This window comes from Formica exsecta, unplaced genomic scaffold (assembly GCF_003651465.1).
Source record: "Formica exsecta isolate Colony F162 unplaced genomic scaffold, ASM365146v1 scaffold72, whole genome shotgun sequence".
Classification (NCBI taxonomy): Eukaryota; Metazoa; Arthropoda; class Insecta; order Hymenoptera; family Formicidae; genus Formica; species Formica exsecta.
In genome coordinates this window covers 6564939-6584218 of record NW_021853485.1, presented here as the reverse complement: position 1 = coordinate 6584218, position 19280 = coordinate 6564939, and the positions used below count along the sequence as shown (strand labels likewise).

The following is a 19280-nucleotide window of genomic DNA, read 5'->3' as shown; positions in this document are numbered from 1 at the left end:
GATCGGAGCACTGAAACAACGCAAGGCAAGCCACGTGGCCATATTTCGCCCTTTTGGTCTTCTATTCTTTTTTTTCCATCTCTCTTTCTCTCTCTAACGTAAACTCATCAGTGTATAAACGACACACGCACACGAAGACGACGGGCCATGCGTCAGAGAGGAAACACATGAGTCCCTGTCATCTGGCCAGCAAGTGGTCGGGACACGATTCTAGAAGAGCTTACTAGAGGCTTGTGCGTGCGTCACAAGCAAGAGAAGTTGTTTTTGGAACACGACTCGACCCAACGCGCACGATGCGCGTGCACAGCCTCCAGAGAGTTTCGTGAGTCGAATCTTTCCATGAGTCGCCGAGAAGTGGACACTTGTAGAGAGGCGATCACGGGGACGGTCCATCGGGAGACGACCGTTCCTCTTTTATTTTATTTATTTTTTTTTCTCTCTGATAGAATCGCTGCAACGCGTCCGGCCGCATTTTCCGAGCCTATTTAGCTGTTTCTAGTGAACTATTTCCTTGCTACTCGACGACATAAGAATACTTTGCGGTATTTGTTTATTTATATAATTTGCATCTTCTCCTTATCGTTTCTATTTCAGAAAAATCATTGAAATTTTCGATCGAGAAATAATTTCAAGAAAGCTCGAGGAAAAGAAATCGACTCAATTTTCACAAAAACAAGAAAATTATAAGAGGAGGCGCACGATTTCCGAGATATTCTGCGCATCGCTATTCTTCACATACTCTATGTCATGCGCTGCACCTTTCACAAAATACCACATGTTGAGGAATGTATTATTAGCACCTTGTTGACCGCCGCGTTACGAATCGCGCGCGCACGCATATGCGGGCGCACGTGCGTGTGAGCGGTACACACAAGTGGAGCACGGGTAGACACGGTTGGATATTAGTCAGCCAGCGAAGACCATACGGGGCGAACATACAGTGGAACGGAGAAAGGGGCCAAAGGGCAGAGAGGAAGATACGTAAGGAGGAGAGAGAAAGAGAGAGAGAGAGAGAGAGAGAGAGAGAGACCGTAGAGAGAACTCCATGCGAGAGATGGCAGCTTCATAATTGCTTTTAGCTGCGTAGTATGTGCCACTGTCAGCTGTTCCCTTATTACGATGATACACTCTCCCACCCGCGTCTTCCTCTGTCACTGTGTTATGTGTGCCACTCCGTCTTCGTCGCCATGATAAACCTGTGCATGGAACATACTTCCGGAAGGGTCGGGAGAGGACACAATGCATACGAATCCGCAAACATCATGGCCAGAGACGGAGAGAGTATCGACAAACACACCGAGGATCCCGGGGGACCTCGGGGCGCGCACATCTATTAGGGGACAAGTTTTTTTTTCTTTCCGGTAGATAAATTCTAGTGTGACGATCTTTTTTTCGTGTGTCGCTTCGTGTAAGACCGCGTTTTTTTCTCGCCGTTTTGCTGGATTATCGTTGGCCGGGTGAATAATGAAATAGTAAGCCATCTTGACGGCTTAAACCTACGAAAAGGGTCCGGAGGTAAAAGTGGCAGGTCTCTATTTTCGGTCGAAAATGAGTTTTAGACTCGCTAATGGACTACTAGATTGCTTCAAAGCGATTAACAACTCGACGAACTCCTGTTCACAGCGGAAAATGTTGCCATTAAGGCTTTAACATATTCATTTCATTATCATTTAATTGGATACGGTACTATATTCTAAGGTAAGAATAAATTAGGTTCTTTGTTTTTAAAATAAAGAACAGATTGTACATTCTCTTTTTTTTTTTTTAATTTGGCTTCTGATTAATTAAGAAATAAAAGGTGTGTGTTCCGTGCCAAAATCTGATGATCATCATAACGGTGAAAGAGATATATCCATAGAGAAAGATATATATTTGCGATAAATATCCCCCGAAAAGTCTACCGAAAAGATAATATTTCATCTACTCGAGCTCATTCCTCGCTTCTGGATTCGAAGGCGATTCCTTTATTGAGAAAATAATTGACTGATTAAGGTTCGAGAAACTAGCGAAATCGATAAATCAACACAATTCTCGATATCGCGCTCGTAATTGTTAAACAAATCATTAACACGCGCGCTCGTGCGCGTTACTCTATCATTATTAAATTATCGATAATACTAAATCATCTCTCTTATCGATTATATTTTTGTAATTTTAATATTACACATATATTAATTTTAACGCCTATAATAATTGTAAATTATTTTTATACTTAATAACGTTTTTATTATTTGGTATGTATTCAGACTATTAAAATAGAGATTATTTTTCTCCGCATATTTTCTGCATGAATCAAATATGGAGAAAAATAGCATTTCTCGATATTGTTATTCTTGGCACATACCGCGCATTTTTTTCTTGCCTGCGGGCAAGCCTGTTAACAATGTCGTGTTCCTTCTTCGAGACGCGTGCACGTTTTTCGTGTTTTTTCGTTATTTGAAAAAAAAAGCATCGTAGTACCGCGTAAGGGATCGACAAGTCCGAGAAAGCGACCCTCGGCCACCCTTTAATCTTCGTTAAAACGAGCTACACGATCGTCCCTCCATCTAAGCCGAGAACCGCGGTCTTGATTAATCGTCCGACTAATAGAGAAATAAGTAGTTTTGCATCCATCGTTTGCCTAAACCGAGGCTTATTTCGCGGGAATAATCGCGGGGGCGTGAACGAGGTACGAGAGCCACAATAATAAGAAAATGAAGAACGCGCTTAATGATCTTAACCGATGCCGGGGGGTATGAACGGAGTTTCCCATGAAGAACGAAAGGTGTCGGTTGACGCGACACGTGTGCTCACCGACGACGCCACGTGGCAACTCTCGAGGGGATGCTAATGCACGTGACCTCGTCATTGTATCGGCACCGAAGCAAAAGGTCGACGTGATTTCGAGGGTGGTCCTGCTGGCAAACTCGAAATTCGTACCTAACGAATTATCATCGGGAAATGTATATAATCTACAGTCATCGTACTAGATTAAATCCCGCATTGAGTTTATCTCGGACATAATTGACATCTGTTATCTTACAAAAGATATCAATTTCAAGCGATAAAATATCTGTCATATCTAATCAAGATAACAGTATCCTCTTCGATAACAACTTCTATTATTATTTATAAAGAAATTTATGATAAATTTTATATTAAATTATAGTAATCCAGCTAGCGTTCTTCAAAACTTGGTTGAGATAATTTATTTCATTGTGAAATGTAATTTATAGTATATTACAATCTCAGGGAATCCTATTATAATACAATTAGGTTATTCATGAACATTCATTATACTAGCAATCTAGCTCTAAATTTTTATTATATCATCACAAAATGGTATGTAAAAAAATTTCTCTATAAATATAACATAATTTCTGTTCCGTACATAATAAATTCTAGAATTTTCTCGAACAAATAGCATGCATTTATCACACTTTATCTCCCGCGTTAGTTTTTTTTTTCCACGTGTTATAAGAGACAGCATTTAATATTCCAACGGTCCAATCGACCATCGTGCGATAAATCGATGAGATAAGAAATTTGTCAAGTGTCAATCACGGTGTACAAAACGCGACGACTCATGTAGTCGTATCGGAGCACTTTTGTAGCGAGAACACAAGCGACACGATCTTTACGCGGCGCGTCTGTACGTTGAGGTTTTGGGCCCCGCGAGATAAATCGCTATATGCACGAACGATCGTTGAATAATAGGCAGACCGATTCAATCTGTCACTCGTTAACCACCTCCTAACTATGATAAATGGCCTTCGAAGCGATACAACGTGTGCATCGATACACATAGACCTGGTATCTTCTTCGCGTATCTGCCCGTCGATCCGCCTGTCCGATCGCCACGATCTAATCGATCGTTATTCCACACGCCCATTGATAGACATCAGACAACGATTGTTTAATAATGCTTACTTTTTTTCGCTTCGGTGCGTTGAAGGATCGATGTACAATCGCGCGCGAAGTCCGAAAGTTGAGGATCCAAGAGCTCGAATTTTCATTTGTAACAAACATAGTGACAAAATTCCAGCTCTAATCGGAGAGCCAAACGAAACGAGAATATATCATTAAAATTGTAAGAATGTTAGGAAATATCGAAAAGAATGTGCTTTACTCTTTCGATTGTTAAAGATAACCGCATTAACAAGGATTTTTCACGGCGTTCACTGATCCGTATCGCGAATGGAAACAGATATTTACTTCGTGCCTCGACCGGCCGTGGATCTCCGCGTATCTTCTTCGTTTCAAAATCTACTCACGGATTTATAACTCATACTATGCTTGAGCGAGCCGCGACACGAACCATGAAGCGAATTACATCCCTCGGCAATAACGACGCGCGTGCTCGATTTGCGGATAGCGAAATATCAAGAGAACCGGCCGCGCTTGTGATTTACTCCCTGTAACCTTATAAATCATCGGCTCCTCGCAATCGGCATCAAGTCATCTCCTTCGCTGGCCCACGTTATCCTTCGTTTTCGTGTTTTGCACTGTGGTGCGCCTTTCTCTCAACGTGAACCAAATGTCAGAGGCTCCGTTCCACGAAGATACGATTCGACAGGCAAATTTTTACAGCAATGGGGGTAAACTATACTTATTGTGAAAGATATTTGCTCTTTCACTTATAAAATGATTAATAAATGGCTAATTAAAAAGTAATACGTGAGTACATAATTATTATCCCGCATAAAGACATATTTAAAGACATATATATACATATATTGCACGTATATATAATTATATTTCAATTCATATTATTAATCTTTAATTACTATATGATTTTAAATTACATTAATTACTAAAGCTAGTTATTAATAATTTTATCAACTTTTAAAAATTCTATTTTTATTATTTTGATTTAAGTAGAAGTTTTGGCTTAAGTTGAGAGAGAAAAGTTAAAGACCAAAATTAAAATTGAAAAATTGAAAGTATGTGATAAAAATTTATACTCATTTTGCGAAAAATTACAATTGTCAATATTTCTTAATCGACTATTCCCTGGCACGGTTGTTCTATCGTGAGAATCTCTGTCAGCGAAACGTGTTGATCCTCGAAGATGCCAATCAGTTTCGTGGACCAACACCGATAGATCACTAGCGCGACACGTTGGTCATTCTAGTGACAGTTAACGCGAAGAAGACCCTCTCTCGCAGGTTGCACCGTGAAAAGACATACTTATCTACGAGGCACATCGCATTAGGTAGCCTCGAGGGATTCGTCCTCGAACATGCGAGATCTTCCGACCTCTCGACCATCCTTCTTTGCTTAGAGATGAATAAAATTGCCCTTTAAAGCAAATTCTCCGGGAGTGGCGCGGCGCCGCGCATTCGTCACAACCCTTGTCAGCCCTTTGAGATCCACCCTTATCGAAGTGGAACAACGCTCGATAACCGAATACATTTGGACCAAAACGCGCCTATGGTTACCGAATTCTGAGATTCTACAGAGAGATCGTACTATATACGACAACGGTTCTCAATCTTCAAAGTGCGGTTCATGGATCTCTCTTTATATCTCTCGTTCGTCATGTGACAGTAAAAGATTATACATCTACACAGCAACATATACAAACTTATCTCATCATGAAACTCATTAATTATTATCGAAATTAAAATCCCAAAAATGAACTCTGCTGAATTTTACTTTTATTCCGGAATTATTATATTTCAGTCACCCACTGTGTGCAATTTTATTCCGAGGATTTTTTATTTTTCGTGTTGTACATTTTGATTAGAATTACGATATTTTTTATCGCAAATCGAGAAACAGAGATGTTTGACGTATTCGGCACAAGGCGAATGCCCGTGTTCTCCTTCGGGGAACATCGTTCTATTACCGGTAGCGACAAGACCACGCGTCGCAAAGAGTCTTAGCATACAATGGCGAGAGGAGGAGACCCGCCGCGTTGGTAAAGAGCACATGGCAGTAATTTTACTCGCCCGTACGTACCAACACCGAAATATAATACGCGCGCTCGCGTGATACATAATGCAAAAGGTGAGCGCGCGCGCGCGCGCATACACAACGATCCGCTACGCAGATAGATGGATAGATAAATCAATTTATTACGCCGCGAGAGATATATCTTTAAGATCGCGCGCGGTAAATCGCATAAATATGTAGAATGTTGAGTAGCACAAACAGCGCGAGAATTATTGCAATCGATAATCGCGCGTAACGCGAGATTAGCTGTCCGCTTAGAAAATACGCATGATACTCTCTCGCACTTCGCGATGAATTTTTTATTCTTAGAATACAGTGCGAGATGTAGCGATGTAGAAGATCTCCAAAGAGAATACGATGGCACACACTTTAAAAGTTATTTTATAATCCCAAAACGTGAATATAAATTTTATTCGTCTTATATATATATATATATGTATATATATCGCCACAAAAAATTATTATTATTGTTCTTGAGCACATAAAAATTTTTTAAGATCATAAAACAAATTTTAAGAATTGGGGAAACTTACGATTTTCATCTATGCAGAATCAAGATGATTGTCCGCCTAATTTAAAGACGGTAAATGCGACACTAATAAAGGCATGACGATCGCTTATAATATATCTTTTGCAAATATATTTGTGATAAATGTGTATAATTAGCGGAATTTTATAATCGCGTATAAAGTTACGATATATTCGGCTCGGAAGATAAATTATTTTCAAGCAGCGCGCGACGCATAATGCATACATACATGCACATACATAAACGCACGACAGCGGAGCGCTCGGATTCGCCGCGTCACGAATAAGGCAACGAGAAGAGAACCACGGGGTGTCGAAAGTCCACGCATATCCTCGTGAACGTTCGTTTCTGCTCGCTCTCGCTATCTGATTGCAGACTTGTTTCGCGGCGGAAGCCGTTCTCCCGGCTTCTTCATCGACGCTGAAACGGCGAACGAAGAAGATACGTGCCTCCGAGACGAGTTATCATCGAGATTTATGCCCGGCTTCATCGAGCTTTGCGTTTATCCGCCCGGCGTCTAATGAAGCGATCGTTATGATCGTCCCGATTTGCGAGGTTTCGAATTCGCGCATTTTTAAACACGACTCTAATCAACAAAAAAACATATCGTACATTGAGCTTTATTTAATAGATAGGTATTATTGTATCTTTATTTTATCTATTTTCTGCATAAGACATTGCAGAATTGCTATTCTAAGAATGGAAAATAGAGAAAATTAATCGTATATTCGAAATAATAATAATTATTGTTATAAAAATTTAATAAAAAGCTTAAGAAAAACATACGCTAAAAGAGATCACAATTAACAGCAAATTAATTAATTATAAAATTTCTTACTTTTAGTTACACAAATTATTCTGACATTTAAAATTTGACTTATGAATTTATAGACGGCATCTTTATTAAGCGATTAATTTATTATAGAAGTTCTTATTCTTGAAAGCTATGCTCCTAATTGGCTTTTAAAATTTAAGTTATATTAATATAAAAAAAATTATCTTTATTCTCTTGTCACTCCTTTTTGTCTTAATTAAAGTCTTTTCACGCCGAATTTTAGCGAGCGCTGGTCCTCGCGTCTATTTCTGTCAGCAATAACGTTTTTTCACCCTTATCTTTGGCGACAAGAACCGCGCAAGGAAAGATCTCGTCGCTCGACGAATCTTGAAAGCTCGCTCAATTTTATTCTAATGACCACACATGTTACGCGTTTCCCCATATAGAATGGGATACAGTCATACATTAAAATAGAACGCTATGGATTCCCGGCGTGCATAATTATGGGAACGAGAAGCTGGACAATCAAGAGAAAAAATTTCATTTTGGAATTTAATTGGAAAAAAAGGTTTCTCTTTATATCTTTTTGTTTATAAAGGAGATAGATTTTCTCTACGTAAAACAAAACAATATAATATTTCTCAAAATATTCAAAAATTAAAGCTAATATATTTTATCAAATTACGTTCGAAAATTTCATAAACAGTATTTAACTTGTCAATATTCATTCGGAGAATATAGAATTATCGATATATTGTTGAATATCGCTATGCGGACGAAAACGCAACTCATCGGTATTCGATCGACTCGCGGTGGATATCCAGAATATCTCCTAAGAACCTGCGGATAGGCGGAATTTAGGAAAGAGCGGAGAGAAGAAGCGGTGGTGGCGAGGCGAGGCCGTCATTGCCGATGCATGGGTTGCGCTACGATCGCCTCCCATAACGCATCAATCTCGCGCGCGGGAGATCCCTCGGGAATCCCTGTAGCACAGTGCCCTGTCCGAAGCTCGGCCGCGCTCATCCGTCACGGCCGGCACTCCCGAATATACGCGTACTCGCGGTGCTTGTACGAGAGAGAGAGAGAAAGAAAGAAAGAAAGAAAAAAAAAGGAAAGAGAAATAACAGCAGCGACAGAGAGATCGTGCGTACCCTCGTGCGTGCCCGCGTGCGTGCGTGCGAGATTCGTATTATCCGTCACGATGCCTGTATTACGAGAAGGGAGCAACCAGTGTACACACACAGTGTATCGTGTGACACCGGTGTGTGTACACCGAGAGCTGGCTTGAAAGAGAACGCAGAGAATCCTTCTGTGTTGTTTCGGTGTCATTGAGGAAAATAGTCGACAGGCTAATAAGCGAGAGCCCCGAGGGTAATGACTAGTGTAGGGCTGGGATTTTTTTCTCTTTTCGCATTGCGGCTGACAGTTGAAAGAATGTCAGTGTAAATATTCGAAATATTATAATGATAAGAATGCATTTTGTAATTTCACGTTTATTGTTCGTGTAATCTTTCTGTTAGTAGGACAATGAAAAATATAATTATTACTATATTATTATTAAAATAAATATACGAGAGAGATGGTTGATTGTATACATTTTTGCATCCATTTATCTCCATATTTTTCGCGATATGTTATAGATCTGTCACGGATTCGCGAGTCGGTGTTTTCTCGAGAGACAGATGGAATTAAATTATTTCGTCGAGAGAAATAATATCGAGCAATTTAGACTCTTTAAATGTGAAAGGCTCGAACCGCGAGTGGGCGAAAGGTTCTCGGTACACATAATTCCGCATTATCCTCCGCCAGATTATCTTCATTAAACGCGTCTGCGGTCGCGAAACTCCATCTTCGCGAACGCAAATGCATGGCGGTGAATGTTGGCGAATATAGTGGTGGATTTATAGACCACCCGTGTAGAGTTTGCTGCTAACGAATATCTTTCATAAAAGCGGCATTCACTTTCGCACTTGCGGGCGTGAAATGCTTTTATACGAGCTAACAGAATAATTTAAACGTTTGGTTTGAGGATGGAAACATATTAAGACATTTGAAATGATCATTTTATTATTTGAATTATTGATTCGATGATTTCTCAAATAATGTGTTTGCATAATTCAAGAGACTCTGTAAAGTGAAAATAGGTCAGGTGAGAAATTTTCATTATGTAAATGATTATAAATAAAAACACAATTGTTTTATTGACAATTTTGAAACAAATTTTTAATAAATTGCGTAAATTTGGAGCACTGATATGAAATTGATTATATTGTGATTATATTGTGATTTTACATCGATTTACACTCTCAACTGACTTATGATCATTTTGATACATGCAAATATTCAAGCTACAAGAAAAGACCTTCGCTCTTTCCGTTATATATATTTTCCCCACTCCAATCGTTCGACGTTCTGTCTCAATATTTCTCAACGCGGACGGCAATTACGGATTCTTACATCAGGTAAATTTGCAGCATCGCATACGAACATTTCGATCTACCTGCGCGATCTTGTATTTTTCTTTAATTAGGGAAAGGATCGGTTTCTTTTTGAAAAAATTCTGTAGACTGAATATCGCGCGTAGTGAAAACACGAGATTTTACGAGATTTTTAACGAGATTTTAACATCCATTAAAAGCACACGAAACATATAGACAGGGGCGGTGCATTTTTTATCTACACAAATGAAAAAATTTGTGTAATTATTATGAAAATTGCATAATGAATTTTTTCTCAATATTACGTTTATATAAAAAAAATTTGGTGTCTCTCAAATTACAATTCTTTTAAACCAAGGTATGACTGTTTTTGCTGGTTTTCAGAGCTGACCCTGTGTATCGTCATGGCCGGGCTGCGTGTCGGCCGATTCATCGATCGATTTTCCCCTATCCAGAAATACGCGTATCACGATTCCGTGCTCGAGGGCTATTTTTCTCTCTCGCTCCATCTTTCTCTCCCTTTATTCAATGAATGACCATGTATCAACTACGCCTCGCTCGCGCACGTTCTTTGCATACTCGCGAAACGCGCTGTTATCACGTTTGTCCTAATAATTCTGTCCATGCATTTGATTCGTCGATGTTCCCGGCTGACAGGAACGCCGTCAGAGAAAAACGATCGCTGGGTCTGCGATATCTCCTGATCGCCGTCACGTTCGCGCCCAACTGTACTCCTAAACCCGAAAGTCCTCCCTCCTTATCCCTATCCCACACATTCCCCCTCATCTCTCTTTCCTTTCTCCCCCGTGCCCGGACCACGTCGATCTCGATCTCGTCTCTCCTCTCGTCGTATCTTGCATCCTACGGATCACAGTTACGAGTCCTATCTCGTGGCCTGCTCGACGAGCCCCGGCTCGTACGAAATAGCAGAAGCTTCGGTGGTGGACGCCTCAGAATACTAATTCGCGAGCCAAAGTATCGCAAAATCGCAAATCTCGATTGGTCTAAATAAGCTTACGCGATGCGTTATTCAGGCCATACGCGCATAATTTTAATAATAGCCTTTGTGCTCGTATCAATTTAAAGTCAATTATATATACGGTCGATTAATTATTATATAGTGTCAACGTAATTAAATTTACCTATAAATTATGGACAAAATACAATTTTCTCAAATTACAAATTAAGACAATATTTCTTACGGTTACTTCGATCCATCAACAGCGATAACAACGATCTAGAACAGTCGCGTACCGATTCAGCATGTTAATATTTTATACGTACACAATCGCGCGGACTTTCGCCGGTTACGCAAGCCGTAAATGCAGCACGTGTGCCGGCAACATTTTGTATAGAAACTATTTCACGGGCCGGCTCTCGTAGGCTGTAAAATGTCGCGAGCGCAAGAGTTAGGCGACCATCTAAAATAACAAACCGCACGCTGGGGAAAGTGTTGTAGCGTGAGCGGCGCGTCCGTTAAAATTAAAACACCCGGATTAATTTACCACACCCCGCTATCCGTATATTCCTCCCTTTCTACCTCCTCCCTCCCTCCTGCCGTCGAGAAACGGGATTTGATAATATCAAGGGCGATCCGTGAGCGGAATAGTCGAGTGGACGTTGGTTTCGTTAGGTCCGTGTCTCGTGTAATAAAAGTCACCCTTCTCCCCGTAATCTACGACGCCACGGAAAATTCGGGCCATTAAGTATGTGCGCACTACGTGACAGCGATGACGACGAGGCACTAGAAATTAAAAGAGAAAAATTTTATTTTGACTGCACGTCGATGCTAATTTAGCGCGTTTGAATGATGATTCATGGGAAAACACGTGCATTATTTTCCGCGTGCGTGATTCATTGACGCGATTCTGTCGCGCGCAATCGTCAAAGACACGTGCCGTGTGGATTTATGTGGAGCTAGTGTTATAAACTCACTCTAAAAATATCTATCTGTAGCAATGAGGGCAGTAATGTCTGAAAGCTTACCAAGCAACGTTTTATCGAATAAAACTAAATGTTTCTTATGACAAAAAAAGTAATTTGCATCTTTGTTTTTGTTTACAACAAAAGAATTAAAATGAAATAAGTTTGATTAAATTTGCGTTAATAAAATTACACTTCATGTCAACACGAAGAACAGTTTAATTAGATAATAATTACAGGATCTTTATCTTTTAATTTACTACGGTATCCATCAAAGCGCTATCCATTTTGTTTTTGTTATTCTCGTACCGGCAGACTCGCCCGGGGACGATTTAATTCCATCTAGTACTATGCGTGTTCCGTTTAATCGAGGAATGTTCATTTTTATGTATCGCCTTCCTTGTCTCTGACAAATGTCGGTCCTAGTCTCTTAGTTACGAGAGAAACGACAAATTTCAAAAGAGGGTGCTAAGTATCCGAGATAGCCTGGGGAAACCGTCGTCGTGAACGATGAGCCCGGAAACGTAGGAGGAATCCCTGGTGATTCAATTCGATACAATCGGGAGGAGATTTCTACGCTTCCGTTATATATTGCACATTCGTAACCCTATGTCGCGACACCCTCCACTTCTCCCCATTCGTCACTTCGTTAACGCGCGCGATTTTCTAATCGAACATTTTTAGAGATTCGTAAAATTAAACGATTAATTTATACTAACTGTTCGTTTCCAAACGAAATATATCATAAATTTAAATCTATCAATCAATATATACTAATCTCTCTAATCATCGCGCGATAATCTTTTATAATTAATAAAGACTATCTCTTAAATAAAATAATTTAATTTAACACGAGAATTTGACTCTTTTAAGAGATAAGTTTATAGTTTATTAACTAATTTAATATCATTTTTTTTTTTTATCATTTTAGTCTAACTATGCAATTCTAAGATAAAGTTTGTATGTATTACAAATTATGACAATTTTTTACAATACAGATAAAGGTAATACTCTTTCATTGATTTAAAATATCAATATTTGAATCTGTATGCATTTTGCGCTAATACGGCTATATCCATGATATTATTGGAATACCGAAGATTTATAAATATACAATATATATATATATATATATATATATATATATATATATATATATATACACGTAGGATATTTCGTTCAAATCCACCGTGTGGTTTCGATATGAACCACCGCCGTTCCCCAGTCTATCGCGCTTGAAGTGGCAACTCTCTGGGAATCGCGGATAACCGTGATATCACCGCGACTTCTTCGCATGTACATTCAGCTGCACCGCGCGCGCGCGCACATACACACGAACAAACTCTCGTATGCGGTATTCAACGCTCGTTCGCGCATTCTCTTCCTCTCTGTATTCACGATATTTACATCGGCGTCCATGGTACACCCGAGCGAGGTAAATTTGGGTGCAACAACCCGAAGTTATTATCGTGTCGGCTGAGCGTTGATCCCCATTTTTCAAAGTACCTACAGAGCTCGCCCGACCCCTCACGGCCTTTCAAAGGCTTCCCGAGGCTTAACGAGGGTAAAAGGTAAAATAAACAAGCCCGCGCAAAAGCCAGGTTTTCAAAATCTCTCTCTCTCTCTCTCTCTTTCTCTCTTTCTTTGTCCTTGTGTTGAACGCACTGGCGTATGCGTCGATACCGATACCTGCCTGCCTATCTACCTAACGTGTAGGGCGCATGTGCATCCGCGCGAGGAGCACGAGGGCACTTAGCTGATTGCCCGGAAATTGATCAGGAAAATTGGACGGACGATGGGGCGAGTCGCAAGCGGCCTTTTTTGTTACCGGAAAATAAGTTGTTTCGCTATGATTTTTCGGCATAGCACGAAAAACGATATTATTCGATACGCTATCAGCAATAACGATTACTTTTGCATTTTCAGATTGACATTCCTCTTTGACATTGACATTCATGTTTTTATATAACGAAAATTGATTTCCATTATTTTTTTAACATTTTGAGTAAATATGTCTCAGAAATGTGAGATCATACATATATAAATATATTCTGAATATTCATGAATTGAACCAGATCGAAGCAATGTATCGAAATTTATAAGTCTAGAGAATCAGTTTCTTTTTTATACAATTCTATTAATTTTTATCCTTATGAAAGCTAAACTCAAGTAACAAAAAAATTCGAGAATACGATTTTAAGCTAACATTGATATTAGACTGCAATCCTCTGACCGATTTTTATTTACTTATCGTATCTGTGGGATCGGCGAAAGCGGATTTCACGGTATGAAGAAAAATGAGAAAAATTGGCGTGTGCGAGTCATGGAGTTTTCAGTTTAATTCTCATATCCCACCCTTTTCTTTCCAGTATATATAATATCTCGGCATACGTTCATCCTATTTTACGGTAGCGCATTCGGTTGCGGCGCCTTCTTATTGCGTTCGCTGGCTGTCGATCTGCGTTTCGAATAAAATGTCAAAGCCAGAAACGATTTTCCCTCCCCTCTCTCTCTCTCTCTCTTTCTTTCTTTCTCTGCTTTAAACTAAAGGGGGCACGCGATATATGCCGGAAAGAGGATTTTCTGCGGAGGGGCGAGAGGAAAAGACGGTAAATCAGATTTGCCGTCTGGGAAAATGTTGTACTGGATTAGGTTCTTACCACGCGCGCCCGGCGGGAAACCCGATTCTCATCGAAAGTATATTTCGCGGTATCGGTACCGGGGTCGTGAAACATTATTCTCGCGGATCCGTGGCGAGCAGTCATCTTTAATTTTCTATGCGACGTAAAAAACAAAAAGCGCGTTTGCCGCACTCTTTTTAAAGTTCCAATTTTTCCCGTTTTTATTCAGAAGCTATTTTAAACCAGTCATGTATTTAATTACTTGCGTCCGCAGTGTCAAAAAAATATAGTTAATTAAAAAACTTTCCTTTTCTGACCTGTAAATACGGTATACATAATACGAATAAAATTAATTATATTCGACAATTTTCGTTTTTGTGAATAATTAGCTAACATTTATATTTTCAACGACCCGTTGATAAAAATAAATCAAAAAGAAACGTGCTAAAGTGACGCGTGTCTAATAAGCGTTCATGGTTTCTGGGTATCTCTGGTAATAAAATGATTCCTGCTCTAATGCACGAGCTCTCAGACCTACGCTATGGATTAGGGTCATGTTTCGACCACGTCAGCATTTCCGTACATCACGCACACGCCTTAGCGCGTCGAATTCCTTATAAGCCCGTGAGATTGGATCTGATTCAAGGATGATATTTGTATCGGGAATTCCGTTCCTCGCTTGAGATTTATTCGCGAAAGTCATCATCGTCGATTGAATTCTTTTCATGACAACAGGATAGTTATGCCATTCAATCTAACGATGAGCGTCTGTTTACAAAATAGTATGCCGATCTATGCGTTATATCCGCATTGCGAACCCGTATAGAGACGTTAGCGACAAGATGTCCCCGTTGGCACGACAAACGCACCCTCCTTGTTGACAAAAAAGAGCTGCCATCCTTCACGCTGCACAAGCGCCATTCACGAGGACCGATTTATCCGCGTTCACACTACCCAGAGCCGGTTTCAGACCTTTGTGCATTCATCCATAATAAAATATACACCTAAGACCGTAACTAGGGATTTTGCTACCTAAGGCAAAAACTGAAATATATACGTACATACATACATGTATGTGTGTATATACAATATATAGCACTTCCCACTTTTTGATATATTTTATTAAATAATAATTAAAAATAATATTATTTTTTAAATCAGTTATATTTTAATAACAACCTCTTAGAAATCTTTCAAACTTAAAGAAATTCCATTTTTTGTTGATTATTTGAGATCGACCCTATCATTCTCACCAGCGCCCTTTTGTACTCTTCTAGCGAGTGTCAACGAGGCGCGCTGGTTGCTGCAAGGGCAGCACGAATACACATACACACACACACACACATACAACACGGTGCGTGCCGGAAAGTGGGTCGACTGCCAGCGCGAGAAGAAACCTGGAGGTGGATGGACGCCGTCGAGAGAGGGAAAGTAAATTTCCGCCTCGATTGATGTCTCCGACGAGTGAATTTCGTTCCCGAAAATCCGGAGGGTTGAACAGTCCCTATTCCGCGCGTCTCCCTCTCCCTTCTTCGCTCGCTTTTCCCGTTGCCCCTCGCGCAGCGCGCCTCTTATAAGCTGTAATTCATAACTCCACGTTTGACCGCAACATCCCCCGTACGTTATTTATTCTGGGCGCAACTCGTATTTTTTCGGCCATTTTATCGGGCATCTCTCGATTTATGTCCATCGACCGCTCGGACCCTAAATACCGTGTGTGTGTGTGTGTACCCGCCGTGCCCACAAATTCATTGATATTCCGTGCAGAATTGTCGTCCGCGCCATTGCGATGTCCGCCTAATGAATTTAACCATCGTGCCGATGCCCTCTTACCAGTCGGAACCACTTTGGTTCTTCACACCCATCTTCCTCTTCTCCTTCTTCGTCTATGGCTTCTTTTTTCCCTTCTTCGTCTTTTTTTCCTCGATTCCCTTTCACCAATATATGCTTATCCGGCAAGCTCGCTGTGTGAATTCTTAAATTGACAATTCGATGCGTGATTAAATTTGATTCTTTGCGTAATTAAATCAGTTGTGTTCGTTATATTCGCTTTTAAATCTTCGATAAGAAAGACATCCGTCTATAAAAAAAAACAAAAAAAAAAAAAAAAAAAAAAAAAAAAAAAAAAAAAAAAAAAAAAAAAAAACATTTGATGCACCGAACATAAAGATGCGAAACTGACAATATCTAAATTTATGTTTCTTCAAATAAGCAAATTATAAGCGTTAAATAAGTAAATCATAATACAAAATTAATATTACATATGCTAATAATGTAAATTAGTATTTCTTATCATGCACAGAAATTGATTCTTTAATTATTAATAAAATTATGAAGCAAAGTATTTAATATTTTGATATATTACAAAGTCATAATTATTAGAAAAAAAGAAAGAAATTAACAACCATTAATTTTTATAAACTGATCACAACTATTACGTCAATGTATAACTTCGATTCACGATTGTCTCGCTCAGCTTACAACAAAACTTGAAAGCCAACAATAAATTTCCTAGAGGAAAAATTCTCTAGAGCAGACTAGCAGACTCTGTTTATACGCGGAGCAAACCAACATGTTTCACGCTGTGAAAAGAAGTCTTTCATTCAATGGATCGCGTCTTGAAAATACAATCGTTCCTGACTTCGATCCCGAGTGATTATCTCTCCGACATTTTTCGTTCAAATGCACAATGCCATCCGTTGCACAAATACCCGTCTAGAGACGAAGAAGGAAACGGGAGAATGTGTTTCGGTTTTTTTTTCTTTTTTTAGATCGCACTCTCCATATTTTTTTGCGACTGCGTTAAGGCAGGTGAAACCGGCCAAGCGTAACGGGAAATCCCCCGGTACAGCTAATAGCGATTCAGCTTCCACTGCCTCCCCCGAATCAACGAGGACGCGTAGTAGATCCTCGATGTAGGTAGGTAGATAGGTACATCACGCGCGGATGAAGCTTTTCAAAACCGTTGCACCATACGAACGGGTTTTTAATTTCGAAGTCTCGAGGCCCAAACAGACAAATGGCCGGATATTAAACGTACGCCAAACGTATGTCTAGATGGAGATAGACGAATTCGAGAGATTATCTTGATTAGATTAACACCCGAAATGCCCGGACGTCCGCGAATTAAAAAATATACGCTGACTTAAAATTGAAGCTATGCACTTTTCGGTTAAATTAGTGATCGATAAATTCTCAAAGATTTGCATCTCGTGGTAAAATGCGAATGCAAACTATATTTCTCTTGTGATTAGTTAAAAATATCTCTGATCTTTTTATTTATTTGTTGAGAGAGAAAGAAAGAGAGAGAAAGAGATAGAGAGAAATTATAATCACACATACAGTATTTTATAAATATTATATGTATAAGAGAGGATGAAATTATTCAAGAGAATAATTATTCGAAAGAATATTTAATATTTTGTATTTAATGCATTAAAAACCCTTTTAATGATTAAAGTGGCGCCTATCCATGTTAAGGCCAATCATACTTGTTATAAAGTTTTTTGACTGTGGTACACAGAAAAAATTAGCGGCAAGAAACAAATGTATATATAATCCTCACATCTAACATATTTGTATAACGCGCCCAATCTATCTAGCTCTTTTAAACAATTTCTCTCAATTTTTCGATGCTGCAGTTATAATTGGCAGTTATATTTCTCACAAAGATCGTTCTGTAGTATCGAAACTCATATTTATCCAATGCAGTGATTAACATTTGGCAATGGGACCTAAATTTTCTAGAAGATATTATTAGAATGTTGCTGCTATAAATTCTATATGTAACAGACAATGTTCTAACAGATACAAAAAATAGCGATAAATTTTTGTTGTGACACCTAGAAATCTACCTATATCAGCAAGACATTTTTTTGAGTGTAAATCTAAACTTCTTTGAATTATTTCATAGTATATATAAAGATTAATTTTAAATAAAGATCAATATAGAGACTTATTATAAAGTAGTTGCTAATTTTTTTTGAGTAATCTCTCGTACGATCGTTCACGAAGCTCTATATCAATGCGCCCTCGCTATTTTCATTGTCATCGTCGTCAAAATCATTCGCACCCTTGTAAAGATTGAACGGAGATGAGCGCGGAGATGTTCGCATTAACGTGGTTAATTTTCTGCAAACGATTTCTGCCGCGATCCATCCACCGGATCCCATATTAACGACGGACCGCATGTCCGTTGATCGTCTGACCGTTCGCGGTCTGCGATCGATGATTTGGATTTGGGCCAGGATAACGCGGAGATGCCGGGAGAGCCCTCTCACGCGGTCATGGCTTTTCGGCGGGCGGGCAGAGATTGCCGGAGCGAAATTGAGGTCGTGCCACTGGCCGTAAACCTCTGAAACACCGCCACCGGCCGCGCCATTCGGTCAATTATTCGCTTCGAATTACGGCCCTCCAATTGCGCGAGAGTTATAAGAGCAACCCGGCTGCTGCTCCCGTTCCGATATATAGTGGGCCGCAAACTCCAGTCGATTGGTAGCTCGTTTATGATAACGACTGGACGACACCCGGCAGTCATGTTTCGATCCCACCAACTTCACCCGCGAAATAACTTTATGCCTTTCTCGCGATTTTATATTATAAATTGATTATATTTGCTATATTTTCACACGCAGCAAACAAACATTTTTTGAAATCTTGTCAAGATGTATAGTTGGAAATTTATATGTTTAAAATAAAAGAAAAAGAGAAGAGGGAGCTGTCGTATATATAGATTACTATAAGAATCTTTATTTTCTCTATAAGAATCATTATTCTCTCTTCCTGTATTATTTAAAAAAATTAAATTTTAAATCAATGGGCGAATTCATAAGCTAAAGAAAATAACGCGTAAGCTAATAACGCATAAGCTAATAAAAGATAAACAAATTGACACTCATCAATATGATGTGAAGCAGTAACAAAATAAGAATCTCAAGTTTAAATAGCTATATATATAATATCATATAATATAATCTAAGATATATATTTTATATTTTTATATTTATATATATGCATGACATTACCTAATAATGTAAAACAGCACACTATCGTGTAGG

The 19280-nt window shown here is 39.2% G+C and overlaps 1 protein-coding gene across 1 annotated transcript in view; it reads right to left on the bottom strand.

Moving 5' to 3' along the window:
* The window catches only part of LOC115243653, a 199849-nt gene that overhangs the window by 179515 nt on the left and 1054 nt on the right, over nucleotides 1-19280 (bottom strand). The window lies entirely within an intron of this gene.